This window comes from Lycium ferocissimum, chromosome 7, assembly GCF_029784015.1.
Source record: "Lycium ferocissimum isolate CSIRO_LF1 chromosome 7, AGI_CSIRO_Lferr_CH_V1, whole genome shotgun sequence".
NCBI classification, from domain to species: Eukaryota; Viridiplantae; Streptophyta; class Magnoliopsida; order Solanales; family Solanaceae; genus Lycium; species Lycium ferocissimum.
The window spans coordinates 12,777,123-12,792,446 of NC_081348.1; positions in this window are offsets into that span (position 1 = coordinate 12,777,123).

Consider the following 15,324-nt stretch of genomic DNA (forward strand, 5'->3'; position numbering starts at 1 on the left):
TACTAAGTCAATGCTCCCTTCGATAGAGTTTTCCCCAAACTTTTTCAACAACACGGACTCAATTTCATCCTCTTCGACGTCATTGCCTTTTATGGCACAGGTGTATGAAGTCACGTGCTCATGTGGGTCCGTTGTGCCATCATATTTCTAGATATCCGGCATTTTGAACCTCTTCGGGATTAACTTCAGAGCCGCACTTGAAGGAAAAGGCCTTTGAATGTACCTCTTTGAATCCGGCCCTTTTAGAATGGGTGGAGCCCCCGAGATTTGGTCTACCCGAGAGTTATACATTTCCACCCTCTTCTCTGTTGAATTTACCCATTTTGCCAAGGACTCTAGCATCTTTAGAACTTCGGTGGATGAACCGGCTCCCGATCCATTACTTTCGACTCTCCGTGTTTCATCCCTTCTCGGTTCGGTGGCCCCTTTTGACCTCTCCGGAGCTGCCTTACCATTTTTGCTCTGCAACTGAGCTATTGCAATTCCCTGCTCGGCTATAGCAGTCCCCTGTTCCTGCAACATTTCAAAAATTAAATGTAAGCTAATCTCTTCCAGAGTATCAGGTACTTTCCGGCCTTGTGCCCGAGATGAAGTAATTGAGTTGTGAGTATTCAAGGGATCAGTGGCCGATAAGGTGGCGTTCTCCTGGTTCACAGTGTTCTGCCGGTTGAGGCCTTCCCTCGAATCAACAGAGTTTAGGTCCATCGGATCTGCTGGCAGGCCTCGTAACCCACTGTTCTCGTTTTTGGCCATAATCTCGCTTGTCATTTGTTCGTTTTTTGGTAGAAAATTAGTAGACGATCCCTTAGCCAAACAGGTATAAGGAGGTAGAAGCTAAGATTAAAAAACCACTATTATCCTAGCCCCACAGTGGGCGCCAAACTATTTACCCCGAATTTAGGTAATCAATTGAATTTATAAGTGAGGTATAGGATATATGTATGAACTTTAATCTATTTTGGGTTCAATGTGGGATACGTATAGATCTGTGTGCAACCGTATGTGTATGTGAATATATGTGTTAATGACTTGAATAAAGATGTAGATATTTATGATTAAGCTAATTCTATTGAATGAATAAGCATAAATAAAATGCCACTGATCCGGACCCAAAGAGAGAGAGAGAGCTTCAATATATATATATATTTTTTTTCTATTACAATGTTCTAGATCTCAAAAAGCTAACCCCTAAAAGTAGGAAAATGTCCTCTATTTATAGTTTTGCCTCATGGGCCTTTCATACTACACAAAGCCCTTTTGGAATAAAGAAACCCTAAAAGGATAAGATAGGACCGTACGGTCTGACACCCGTACGGTTGTCAGTACAAAATGGCAGAACGGTCTTGACGTGTGGCGGTTCCACAGCTGGTTAACCGGAATAACGGCCATGTTCAATTCAGACACGGAGAAACCGGACTAACGGCCACGAGAACTTGACTTGGCGATACCGGGCTAATGGCAACGCAGAGTTTGGTCCGGAGACACGGGACCAACAGATTTACTTCTCTTTTCTCGGATCAACCACATCTAGTGCAATCCCCCGGTCTGAAGAAAAGGCTGATCATACTCGTGCTCATTTGATCTTACCCTCGGCCCCGGTGTCACCGGTCTTGCATATATCCGGTTTTTACTGTATACAAAAATGATATTAAAAAGGATAGTAGGAAGTCTGAAGTGCTCGGGTAACAACTAAAATCATCCCAACAAGTCTAAAACTGAATATATCAACTTTAAGTCTTGGAACACAAAATGAGATGCAAATACTAAAAAGTGAGGAGTTAGACTGTTACATTCTTCCCCACTTAAGCAAGTGTTGTCCACGATTGGGTTAAAAAGTGTACCCCCAATCTCAAACAATTGTGATAGATGCTTCGTATGTCTATCTCGGACTTCCATGTTACCTCCTCAATCGAGTGGTTCTTCCAAAGCATTTTCACCGAAATTATCTCCTTATACCTCAACTTTTAGACCTTCCTATCCAAAATCTTCAACAACACCTCCTCATAGACCAAATTTTTATCCAACTTCTCCACATCCAAGTGACGTGGGAATGATCTCAAACATACTTATGAAACAAAGACACATAAAATACGGAATGAACTGCCGGCTAGGCTGGTGGCAAGGCTTGTCTGTAAGCTACCACCCCAATCCTCTTTAAAATGTAAAACGGGCCTATATATCTCACTTCAACTTGCCCTTCTTGCTGAAATGCATCTCTCATTCATGGATGAAACCTTCAACGGGACTGATTCACCTTCTCTGAACTCCAAGTCACGAACTCTCCGGTTCACATAACACTTTTGCCAACTTTTAATTTTCCGAAATCGTTCTTATATTAATTTGACCTTGTTTGAGGCCTATTGAACTAGGTATGGTCCCAACAGTTCCATCTCACCAGGTCCAGACCACCCAATTGGAGAGCGGCATCATCTTTAATGCATGATTTTCAGTTTGTCCCATATGTCTTTGGTAGTGCCACGTGTCGAGATGTTTTCATATTCTTCTCCACGGACTATGTACTAGAGAGAATTGATAACTCTTTTACATGGTCTTCTGTTGTTCTTTGTAATATCAAAAGTCACCTAGGTTTATGTCCAACAGTTCGTCCAGGAATAGGTTTAAGCCTATTAATTCTTGATTACAAGTCATGCTTGATAATCTGTGGACTGAACAAAGATCCTTCATTCTTGCTTCCCACTAATTGTAGTGTTGTCCATTTGAATAGGATGGTTTGGTAGAGAAGCGTCCTTCTTGCGGAATAACACCATCGATTTGATGTCTTGCCATGACTTTTCTACTTAAGATTAAGTTCTCAAGACGAATAAGACCTGATTTGATACCAATTAAAAATACAAGGGGGGATGTGCACTAATAAAATTTAGTCCACTAGATTTGGTTAGTTGCACACATCCTTTTGATACATTGTAATACAAGTTGAATTTGTAAATGGAAGAGTATAGGATATGTGGATGTTTTAATCTATTTCTTCGATTAATGATGTAATGATTCGTAATAAGTTGAATTTATATATATATATATATATATATATATAATATATATATATATATATATATATATATATATATTATATATGTATATATATGTATATTTATATGCTATATCGAATATGATTGGATGAAGTTAAACAGTACAAACCGGACCAAAATTAGAAAGAGAGAGAGAGAGAGAGAGAAAGCTTCAATATAAATTCTAATACAATGTTTTAGATCTGAAAAGCTAACCCCTAAAAGTAGGGAAGTGCCCCCTATTTATAGTTTTTCTCTATGGGCCTTTCATACATCATAAAGCCCTTTTAGAATAAAGGAAGCCCTAATATGGATAAGGTTGGGTCGTACGGTCTGACACCCGTACGACTGACAGCAATAGGTGGCAAAACGGTCTTCACACGTGGCAATTGAATAACTGATTGACCGGACCAACGGCCACGATCAACTCGGCCATGAAGAAACCGGACCAACGGCCACGATCAACTCGGCCATGTAGAAACCGGACTAACGGCCACGATCAACTCGGCTACGAAGAAACCGGACTAACGGATAAGTAGTTTGCCCCGGATAAATCGGACCTTACGATTTTCCTCCGACTTCTTCTGATCAAGCACTACTGATGCAATACCCCCGGTCTGAGCGCTCGTGCTTGTTTTCTTCCTTTTCTTGGTCCCCGGTCTCACCGGCCAAGCATTAATCCGATTTTTACCGTATACAAATAGTCCCCACACTTTCCGGACCGAAGCTTTGCCGGAGTAACGGGAAGCGGGTGAGTCACGCAACCGATGGTTCCATAGGCTCGTTCTTATCTTTTCATTTTGGCGGGAACAGTTACGTCACGTCCTTCTGCCACCAGCCACGTGTCACACCCCGAACGGCCAACTTCTGCAACCGCCGTTACGCACGTCTTTTCAAATCACGTCTCATTAATTATGGGACACGTGGCATCCCCCGGTTGGTCGGGATCTGTAACCGCCTCAGACCCATGCCTATATAAACGTTTACCCTTCACTTCTTTTCTTCACTTTTACTTCTTTCTCTTCACTTCTTCATCTTCATTTTTACCCTCAATTCATCATCTTCAATCTCCTCATTGATTCAAACGCTCTAATACCCAAATTTGTTGCTTACATTTGTTTGCAAGAACCTTGTTCAACCCTTCAACTGCTGTTTTTCGATTGAGAGCGTTGCTTCTTCCCACTGTCATTTTCAATTCTCCTTTCAATTGTTGTTTCTCTTTTCTTAACTTGGAACTTCTTACCAAATTTTCAATCTCCTTTACCATTTCTTCCGAATGTCTGCCAACACCGAAATCACTTCCCAAGACGTTCCCTCGGTTTCTTCTCAAGGAGCCGAGCCGATTTCTCAACCGAAGGGAAAAAAACGTAGCCGAGCCTACTGCTTTAGACATAGTACCGTCTAAGCCCAACTACAATAAAGAATTCGAAGCCGAGAAGCCTTCCTTGGTTGCGGACAGAGGGTACGACGTAAGGCGATATCCCTCGTCCATTACCGAAGATAAACTTGATCAGGTCTGGGCTGACTGTGGATGGGATAACCGTCCGGTGCAGGTGTTCGCCCCCGGCCCTGATGAATCAATCACCGACCATAGGGAAGGCTTCTTGTACGTTTACACCTATCCCTTCACGCTCAAGCTCGATCCCCCAATTGATCCGGTTATATTGGAGATGTGCCGGACTTATAATGTAACCCTTGCTCAAATTGGTCCGATAATCTGGAGGACCGTAGCTCGCTCCTCGCTGGTGTTGGCCAACAACGCCAAAAAGGAATTCACGATGACCCATTTGATCCGCTTATATTCCCCGAGGCGATTCCGGGGGGGGGGGGGTGTAATAAAGCTCGCCAAGCGAGGCCGGAATCCGATCTTTTCCAAAATGGATGAAGACAGAGACCGGGGCTGGTTAGAGCGCTTCGTCCGGGTGAGGACCGCGGACATTATTCCGGTTGAGTATATGCCCTTCCCGAAAAAATGGAACGATAACCGTAAGTTTCTCGATTCCCCCTTCATTAATTTATTCTTGGATTCTTTCATCTAACCCTTTGTATTTACACTTCCCCTTTTCTTTTCATCAGCCGTGGCATGGATACCTCCGGCCGTTCCACACATGAACGAGTGGGTTGAAGCGCTTCTCGACCAACACACCCACGAAGAACTGACATGGGGAATCCTGTCGCGTGGCCGATGGGTTGCCCAAAATCATGGTAACACTACTTTTGAGTTAGAATATAACGTATCTTCTGCTTTTTCTTCTTTCCATAACCTCTTCGATATTTAGGTTTACCCAAGGGCTCGGTGAATCCCAGACCGGGGGCAGCAGCTGAGCAAGCTGTGCCGGCACCAGAGTTCGATTCAGCCGGGTCATCCCGCATCATCGCTGCTGCCAACAAAAGACGAAGGAAGCCCTCGGACAAAGGGGAGAAACCGAGGAAAAGGGCCAGGAGCGTCGTCCGGACTTTAAGAGATGAAGAAGAGCCCGATTTGATTATCCGACGGGTCGGCGTGGCCCCATCCTTCGAGTCTGTCCCGGAGGAAGAAGCTACCGTTCCACCTCCTTCAGCCGAGGAGAGACCTTCCGCTCCGGCTCTGCTAACAGGTAAAAGGGGGAAGAAATCCTTTACCCGACACCTCTAAGGTCCATTGAATTCATTGATATTTCAGGTGATGCCTCTTCTGAGGAGATTCCCCTGCAAAGGTCGAGAAGATCCGGGCCTGACTCGACTGTTGAGGCCGGACCAAGAGCTGAGCCGACACCCGATACTGAGGCCCCAACGGATACTGGCTCACTGCCCGCCGGGGACCCAGCTACCACATTCGAAGCACCTGCTCCTACCGAGGCTGCTGGTGCTGTTCCGGCCTCTCCTACTGCTCCGAGGTCGGACAACCTCGATGACATATTTTTGGATACACCTCCTGCAACCGGGGAAGCTGCGGGTTTCGGACATCTTCCCATCCCTCGAGCCACGAGGGCAGCTAGTCGGTCCACTGAAACTGGTGCAAGGGAGAGCCTAGTGCGCACCTTCCCGGCTCCAAGTGTGGAACCTAGGAGGACCAGATCGGCTGTGGTTACCGTTCCCGAGGACTGCAGCTTTCTGTCTCGTCCGGTGGGAGTAGCAAGCTATTTAAGGCCCCTCGTCTCGGACTCGGACAAGAGGAAGATGGCCGGAGTCCCCTGGCAGAGCCTAATTAACGAAGGCATGCATGCGGGCAATCGGGTAAGCTTATCAGCCTATCCTTGCATAATTCGATGTGAATTTTAGTTTCTCGTTTAACTTCTCCGTTTCTTTTACAGAGTGTGGTGCTTGTTAATGAAGCCTTCATCCGTGCTCAGCAAGAGGTAGACGACCTTAGAGGCCAGCTGGACGCCCAAGGTCGGGAAACGGAGAAGTTCCAGCACCTTTTGCAAGTAAAGGAGGATGAACTGAGCCGAGCAAAGCCCCTCACCAACCTTCACCCGAGCTTGATGCAACGAAGGCTGAAAACCTTCGATTAAAGGATGAGCTGGCCGGGATGGTCGAGAGGAACCGACTTCTGGAAGCGGAGAAAGTCGGTCTCAGCCAAGACAACGCTCGTTTTTCTTCCAAGCTTAGCGAGCTCGAAACCATTATCTCTCAACTCCGAGGGGAGCTTGACTCGGTCAAGTCTGATGCCGTGAACATGGCCGAGAGGCATCGACGGCTTGAATCCGAGAGTGCCAAGTATAAGGAGAGAATGAGGGTATTCGAGCAAAAAGCCGAGGACAGGGCCCGAATATGTGACGAGCTGAAAACCACACTTGAGGAGACGGTCGAGGCTAATGATCTTCTCAAAGCCGAGCTTGAGTCGGCCACTCAATACCAGAGAATCCTCGATGAAGAGAGGGATGAGTTAGTGGCGAAGCTGGCCCGGGCTGAGGCCGATTTGGCAGAAGCCCTGAGAAGTGTGGAAGCTGCCGAGGCTTACTCCACGATTGCAGTAGAGCATGAACGGTGGAAGTCTCAGAGGATCACCCTCGAGGAAGCCGAGCGTGGCTTTACTGATCTCCCGGCCCTTATACTCGAGGCTAGAAGGACCGAGGAAGAAGCCAGAAGAGCCCTTGATTCAGACTCCGAAGACTCTGAGCGGACAGTGTCCGAACATTCTGGTTCCAGCCATACCGGATAGGCCAGGGCCTGTATTTAGCCTTCGTTTTGCTTTTTTGCCTTTTTATTTTTTCAACTTTGCAAAATTTCAAGTGTAAAAAATTTACATATATGAAAAGCGCATCTTTCTTGTTGACTATTCTTTTGCTTGAATGTTTGTTATGATTTTTGTCCGAACTGCCGGTCCGTTACGAGGACAAGCAGAGACTTCGGAGTCACTTTTTCGGACTGTGCCTTATACATTGGCTTTTAACTTCACCCGGTATGTTTTGTCCGAGAACTGGATCGAGTGGTTTGCCCGCGGGACTTATTTATGCTTTGTGAATTCAGACGTCTCCGAATCACGTTAGGCATTTTTAGGGCCGATATTCTTTGGCTATTCGCTTATCTTAGATTAGGTTCGGACACCTGAATCTCTGCTTTACCAATTTCTGATGTAGCAGTCCCCATTCGGGGGTGTTAAGATTTTGGCTCGGTTCAATGTGACCTTGTTGCCTTTGTCGAATTTCAACTGTAGTGCCCGGAGTACGGATAAAATGATGCTCGATTTTCGGGGTAGTGTGCTTTAACAAGAAGACATATCCAAAATGTAATAATTTGATTTTCCAATAATCTTTAAGTATTTGTACATGATATGAGGGCTTTATCTGTTTCCTTCTGTTTTTTGCCGTAGCAAATTCTAAGTGGACACGATTCGTTCTGATCGTTTGGTCCTTACATCAAAACCTAATACAGAAGGTCCGATTTTGGTTTTGCCGTAGCAAATATTAAGTGGACACGATTCGTTCTTGATCGTTTGGTCCTTACATCGAAACCTAATACCGGAGGTCCGATTTACGAGGACCCAACGGTGTTCTTTGTTGAACTCTTCCGTTTCCAACTAACCGGGGTAAACCTCGATGTGGGTATAGTAGCCCCCTAGTGCTTATTCGAACTGCGAAGTCGGGTAAGCACTATCAAGTCCCCACTCGTAGGGTGTTGCCCCGAGTTTCCGGGTATTTGTCCTCGTCTCCTTCTAGTAACACGTTGTACTTGTTGCCTCATTAAAAACCTTGTCGGAAAACCCATTTTGGGACAAAACCGTACTAAGGAAAAGAGTGCAACACGTGTTTTCAGACCTAGCAACTAACTATATCCGGTACTCGGCTTCCTGCAAAAAGAAAAGGTTAGTAAATAAACAAAAAGTGTTCATACCTTAGCAGTAGTATCTCTTCAAATGAGCCACATTCCAGTTATTGCGCAACCGTTGCCCGTCCATGGATTCCAGCTGATATGACCCCTTGCCCGTTACCTCGGTTATCTTGTACGACCCTTCCCGGCCGGGCCCAGTTTTCCCTCGTTGGGATTCTTGGTGTTCAAGGTAACTTTTCGAAGTACCAAGTCCCCAATTTGGAAATGTCAAAAATTAGCCCTCCGGTTATAGTACCTTTCCATCCTCTGTTTCTGGGCTGCAATACGGACCAACGCGTTTTCGCGAAGTTCATCCGTGAGATCGAGTCTTACGGCCATGGCCTCCTCGTTTGATCCCTCGGTGGTGTAACTGAATCGGAGACTTGGTTCACCGACTTCTACGGGAATGAGGGCTTCGGCCCCGTAGACCAACGAGAAGGGTGTTTCTCCCGTGCTCGATTTTGATGTGGTTCTGTAGGCCCACAGTACCTCCGGTAGTATTTCCCTCCAGTGATGCTTTGATGTTTCAAGTCTTTTCCTCGTATTCTGAATTATTGTTTTGTTCGTAGATTCCGCTTGTCCGTTAGCACACGGGTGATACGGAGTTGATACAATTTTCTTGATCTTCAACCCTTCGAGGAAATCATTGACTTTGCCACCAACGAACTGGGGGCCGTTGTCACAAGTTATTTCGGCCGGAATGCCGAACCGGCAAATAATGTGGTCCCATATGAAGTCAATAACTTCCTTTTCTCTTATCTTTTCGAAGGCCTGCGCTTCAACCCATTTGGAGAAATAGTCAGTCATGAACAAAATAAAACGGGCCTTACCTGGTGCCCATGGTAACGGACCAACAATGTCCATCCCCCACTTCATGAAGGGCCAAGGCGATATCACCGAGTGCAGCAACTCCCCGGGCTGATGAATCATCGGGGCATGTCTTTGACACCCGTCACACTTCCGGACAAAATTCTTCGAATCTTCCTCCATCCGGTTCCAATAATAACCGGCTCTAATGATTTTTCGGACTAAGGCTTCAAAGACCGGAGTGATTGCCGCAAGTCCCCTCGTGTACTTCTCTCATCACGTACTCGATTTCTCCGGGACCTAAACATTTGGCCAAAGGACCGAAGAAAGACCGTCGATATAATTGGCCATCTACCAAGCAGAACCGCGCTGCTTTTGTCCTTAGTGACCGTGATTCCTTTGGGTCGCTCGGGAGCTTTCCATCTTGCAAGTAGTCGATGTATTTGTTGCGCCAATCCCAAGTTAAACCCATTGTGTTTATTTCAAAGATGCCCGTTTTCTATTGCCGAATTCATCAAGTGCACCACAGTCCCGGGGTTGATTTCTTCCCCTTCGACTGAAGATCCCAAATTAGCCAATGCATCGGCCTCGCTGTTCTGCTCCCTCGGTACGTGCTGCATGGTCCATTCTTTAAACCGGTGAAGTATCACTTGGATTTTTTCCAGATACCTTTGCATCCGTTCGTCCTTGACCTCGAAGACGCCATTCACCTGGTTAACGACCAGGAGAGAGTCGCATTTTGCTTCAATTACTTCGGCCCCCATACTCCGAGCTAATTCCAATCCTGCAATCATAGCCTCATACTCGGCTTCATTGTTAGTCAATTTAACAGTTCTAATGGATTGCCGAATCGCATCTCCGGCGGGGGTTCTAAGAACTATTCCTAGCCCGGAACCCTTAAGGTTCGAGGCCCCGTCCGTGTGCAGTGACCAAATACCCGAGGCTTTCCCCGAGGTTAGCAGAAGTTCTTTCTCAACCTCGGGGACCATGGCCGGGGTGAAGTCTGCCACAAAGTCGGCTAAGATTTGGGACTTGATGGCCGTCCGAGGCTTATATTCAATATCATATCCGCTAATCTCTACAGCCCATTTAGTTAGTCTACCCGATAATTCCGGTTTATGCAAGACGTTCTTTAAAGGATAAGTAGTCACTACACATATTGGGTGGCATTGAAAGTAAGGCTTGAGCTTTCTAGAAGCGCTTACCAGTGCCAATGCCAACTTTTCAAGATGGGGATAATGGGTCTCCGCATCCCCCAAAGTTCTACTCACATAATATATGGGGAATTGCGTACCTGACTCTTCCCGGACCAAAACTCCACTTACCGCTACCTCGGACACGGCAAGGTAGAGAAAAAGCTGCTCGTCCGCTTTCGGTGTGTGCAACAGAGGCGGGCTGGACAAGTACTCTTTTAATTCTTGTAAGGCTTTTTGGCACTCCGGTGTCCAAGTGAAGTCATTCTTCTTCCTTAATAAGGAGAAGAAACGGTGACTCTTGTCCGAAGATCTTGATATGAACCGACTCAGTGCCGCTATCCTTCCGGTAAGCCTCTGCACTCCTTTGACGTTATTTACTACCTCGATATCCTCGATCGCCTTGATCTTGTCCGGGTTTATTTCAATCCCCCGGTTAGACACCATGAAACCCAAGAACTTGCCCGACCGGACACCGAAGGCGCATTTCTCTGGGTTAAGCTTCATGTTGTATTTTCGGAGCACATCGAAGGTTTCCTGCAAATGTTTTAAATGGTCCTCTGTTTCCAGGGACTTGACAACCATGTCATCAATATAAACTTCCATTGTTTTTCCTATCTGTTCTTCGAACATTCCATTAACTAGGCGTTGGTAAGTTGCACCGGTATTTTTTAATCCGAAGGGCATGACATTGTAGCAATAAGTCCCATACCGGGTAATAAAGGATGTTTTCTCCTGATCCTCCGGGTGCATCCGGATCTGGTTATACCCGGAGTAAGCATCGAGAAAACTTAACATCTCATGCCCGGCCGTCGCATCGATCATTCTATCGATGTGAGGCATCGGAAATGAATCCTTCGGGCATGCTTTGTTTAGGTCCTTATAATCAACGCACATTCGAAATTTATTACCTTTTTTCGGCACCACCACTACGTTAGCCAGCCAATCCGGGTATTTTACTTCCCGAATAGAGCCTATTTTCAAAAGCTTCGTTACCTCATCCTTCACGAAGGCGTGCTTCGGTTCTGCCATAGGCCTCCGTTTCTGCTTCACCGGGGGAAATCTCCCGTCGAGGCTGAGCTTGTGAGTTGTTACTTCCGGCGGCACACCTGTCATATCTATATGCGACCATGCGAAACAATCGACATTAGCTTGAAGGAATTTAATATATTTGTTCCTGAGCTCCGAGGTTAACCCCGTGCCCAGGTATACCTTTCTATCCGGTTGATGCTCAAATAAGATGATTTGCTCCAACTCCTCCACTGTAGACTTGGTTGCATCCGAGTCATCCGGTAAGACGAATGATCTGGGTATACCGAAATCATCCTCTTCATGCCCCGGGTCCAACCCCTTCTGCTCCGTGATCGAACCCGTGCACGGTAGTTGCTATTTGGAGTTCTTACCCCCGGTTGATTCTTCTTTTTTATCCGATTTTTTAGGAATAGGTGATGCTTCCTCGACCGCGAACATCTCTCTTGCGGCAGGTTGTTCTCCCCGGATGGTTTTTATCCCCTCCGGTGTCGGGAATTTCAGCAGCTGATGTAACGTCGATGGCACGGCTCTCATGCTATGTATCCATGGTCTACCCAGCAATGCATTATACTTCATATCCCCTTCAATTACATAGAACACCGTTTGCTGGATAGTGCCATCAATGTTGACCGGCAAAGAAATCTCACCCTTCGTGGTTTCACTCGCCATATTGAACCCGCTGAGCACCCGGGCTACCGGTACGATCTGGTCGAGTAGCCTTAGCTGTTCAACCACTCTCCACCGGATGATGTTGGCCGAGCTACCTGGGTCAATCAAAATACGTTTAACTTGTGATTTAAATATAAGAATAGAAATTACCAACGCATCATTGTGCGGTTGAATGATGCCTTCCGCATCCTCGTTGCTGAAGGTGATGGATCCCTCGGGTACGTAATCCCGGCTGCGCTTCTCTCGAACAATAGAAACCTTTGTTCGTTTCATTACCGGCCCTCTAGGAGCATCTGTACCCCCGATAATCATGTTGATTATATGCTGAGGTTCTACCGGTTCAACCCGTTTGTTTGACTCCCTTTCCTTGTAATGGCCCTTAGCCCGCTCACTCAGGAATTCACGAAGGTGACCATTTTTCAGTAAACGGGCCACCTCTTCTCTTAATTGGCGACAATCTTCAGTTCTGTGACCATGGGTTCCATGGTACTCGCATATCACGTTCGGGTCCCGTTGACCGGGATCTGACCTCAATGGTCTCGGCCACCTTGCTTCTGCGATGCGACCTATGGCCGAGACAAGTTCCGAGGAATTGACACTAAAGTTGTATTCCGATATCCTTGGCGGGTCTCTGTTGGTAGCCGAGCTTCCGGCATCACTCTTAAATGACAACCCTCGGCTATTCGATGGCCTCTCAGTCCGTCTATCTCCCCGGCTGGAGAATTGACCAGGACCAATCCTCGATTTTTTCGACCTGAAGCTTGGTTTTTCTGAATGAGAATATGGCCGATATCTTTCCCTCGATAGCCTTGACTCCGGATCGTAATTCTTCCTCGATCTCTCAGAGCCTTTGTTCATGTTTACGGGACCCGGGGGAAGTTCGAGCTAGTCATCCTCCACCCGAATCTTCGATTCGTATCTGTTGTGGACATCCGCCCAGGTCACAGCCTCGTATTCCAGCAAATTTTCCTTTAGTTTGAATGAGGCCGTCGAACTTCGAGGATTGAGTCCTTTAGTAAAAGCTTGTGCAGCCCATTCCTCCGGCACCGGAGGGAGTTCCATCCGTTCCCTTTGGAAACGGTTGACAAACTCACGCAATAACTCATCATCCCTTTGGGCTATCCGAAAAATATCCGCCTTACGGGCCTGCACCTTTTTGGCACCGACATGAGCTTTTATGAACGCATCCGCGAGCATTTCGAAAGAAGTGATTGAATGCTCGGGCAGATGGTCATACCAAGTCAATGCTCCTTTTGACAGAGTTTCCCCAAACTTTTTCAACAATACGGATTCAATCTCATCCTCTTCGACATCATTGCCTTTTATGGCACAGGTGTATGAAGTCACGTGTTCCTGAGGGTCCGTTGTGCCGTCATATTTCTGGATATCCGGCATTTTGAACCTCTTCGGGATCAACTTCGGAGCCGCACTCGGAGGAAAAGGCCTCTGGATGTACCTCTTCGAATCTGGTCCTTTCAGAATGGGCGGAGCCCCCGGGATCTGATCCACCCGAGAGTTATATGTTTCCACCCTCTTCTCGGTTGAGTCTACCCGCTTCGCCAATGTTTCGAGCATTTTCAGCACTTCGGTGGACGAACCAGCTCCGGACCCATTGCTCTCGACCATCCGTGCTTCATCCCTTCTGGGTTCGGCAGCACCCTTCGTCTTCTCCGAAGTCGTTCCATCATTTTTGTTTTGCAACTGGGCTATTGCGACTCCTTGTTCGGCAATAGCTGCTCTCTGTTCCTGCAACATTTCAAAGATAAGACGTAAGTTAATATCATCCGGGGTATTTGGCACTTTCTGGCCTTGTGCCCGGGACAAAGTAATTGAATTGAGAGTATTTAAGGGATCGGTGGCCGGCTGGGCGGCATTCTCCTGGTTCACGGTGTTCTGCCGGTTGAGGCCCTCCCTTGAATCGACGGTATTTGGGTCGACGGGTTCCGTTGGTAATCCCCGTAGCCCACTGTTGTCGTTTTCGGCCACAATCTCGTTGTTGTTGACGTGACCAGATTGTCCACTACTCGCCATTTGGTCCGTTTTCACAGAGTCGAACGAAAGATTGAAAAATCTTAATGGGTGAGCAACTGAAACCGAGATTAAAGACCACTATTATCCTAGCCCCACGGTGGGCGCCAAACTGTTTACCCCGAAATTAGGTAATAAGTTGAATTTGTAAATGAGGTATAGGATATGTGGATACTTTAATCTATTTCGATTAATGAGGAATGTATATGCGGATTCATTTATATTATCGATTTGAGCTAGGTATATATATGTATATTTATATATATATATATATATATTTCATATGATTATATCGATGAATATGGTTAAACGGTACAAACCGGACCAAAATTAGAAAGAGAGTGAGTGAGAGAGAGAGAAAGCTTCAATATAAATTCTAATACAATGTTTTAGATCTGAAAAGCTAACCCCTAAAAGTAGGGAAGTGCCCCCTATTTATAGTTTTTCTCTATGGGCCTTTCATACATCATAAAGCCCTTTTAGAATAAAGGAAGCCCTAATATGGATAAGGTTGGGTCGTACGGTCTGACACCCGTACGACTGATGCGCAGTGGCAAAACGGTCTTCACACGTGGCAATTGAATAACTGATCGACCGGACTAACGGCCACGATCAACTCAACCATGAAGAAACCGGACTAACGGCCACGATCAACTCGGCCATGGAGAAACCGGACTTGTTTCCGTGATAAGAAGTTTACTGCCGTATACGGATAAATCGGACCTTAACAAATTTTCCTCCGAGAGGAGCTTTTTAAAGCTCACAGTCTTATCTGGCGGTATCCCTAGAAGATCTTTTGGGAACACTTCCAGGAATTCCCTCACGATGGGTGCTGATTCAAGCATCGAGGTGTAAGCATTTGTATCGTGCACATGTGCTAGATATGCCAAACACCCGTCGTTCACTAATTTTCTGGCCTTAAGGTAAAAAATAACTTACCCACATCTGTTCCTGCTTCACCTCTAACTACAATTGGATCTTCCCCGATGAAGTAGAATTGAACCATCTTTGCAGGGAAATCTACTGTAGCATGACAGGAAGATAACAAGTTCATGCCAGCTATGACATCGGAATTCCATTAATAATTTTATCAATCTTGTGCTTAGTATTGTCATAACACTAATAGTTCACAAACAATAAGTTAAAGCATTGGGACTTTACCTTCTAGAATGATTTCCCAAACCTAGCTCTTTGCGGTTCTTTACGAGTCCTCAAGATAGAAAGAAAATCCAGAGTTTTCATATGGATTCTTGTTAGTTCTAATGTAATTGATCCGA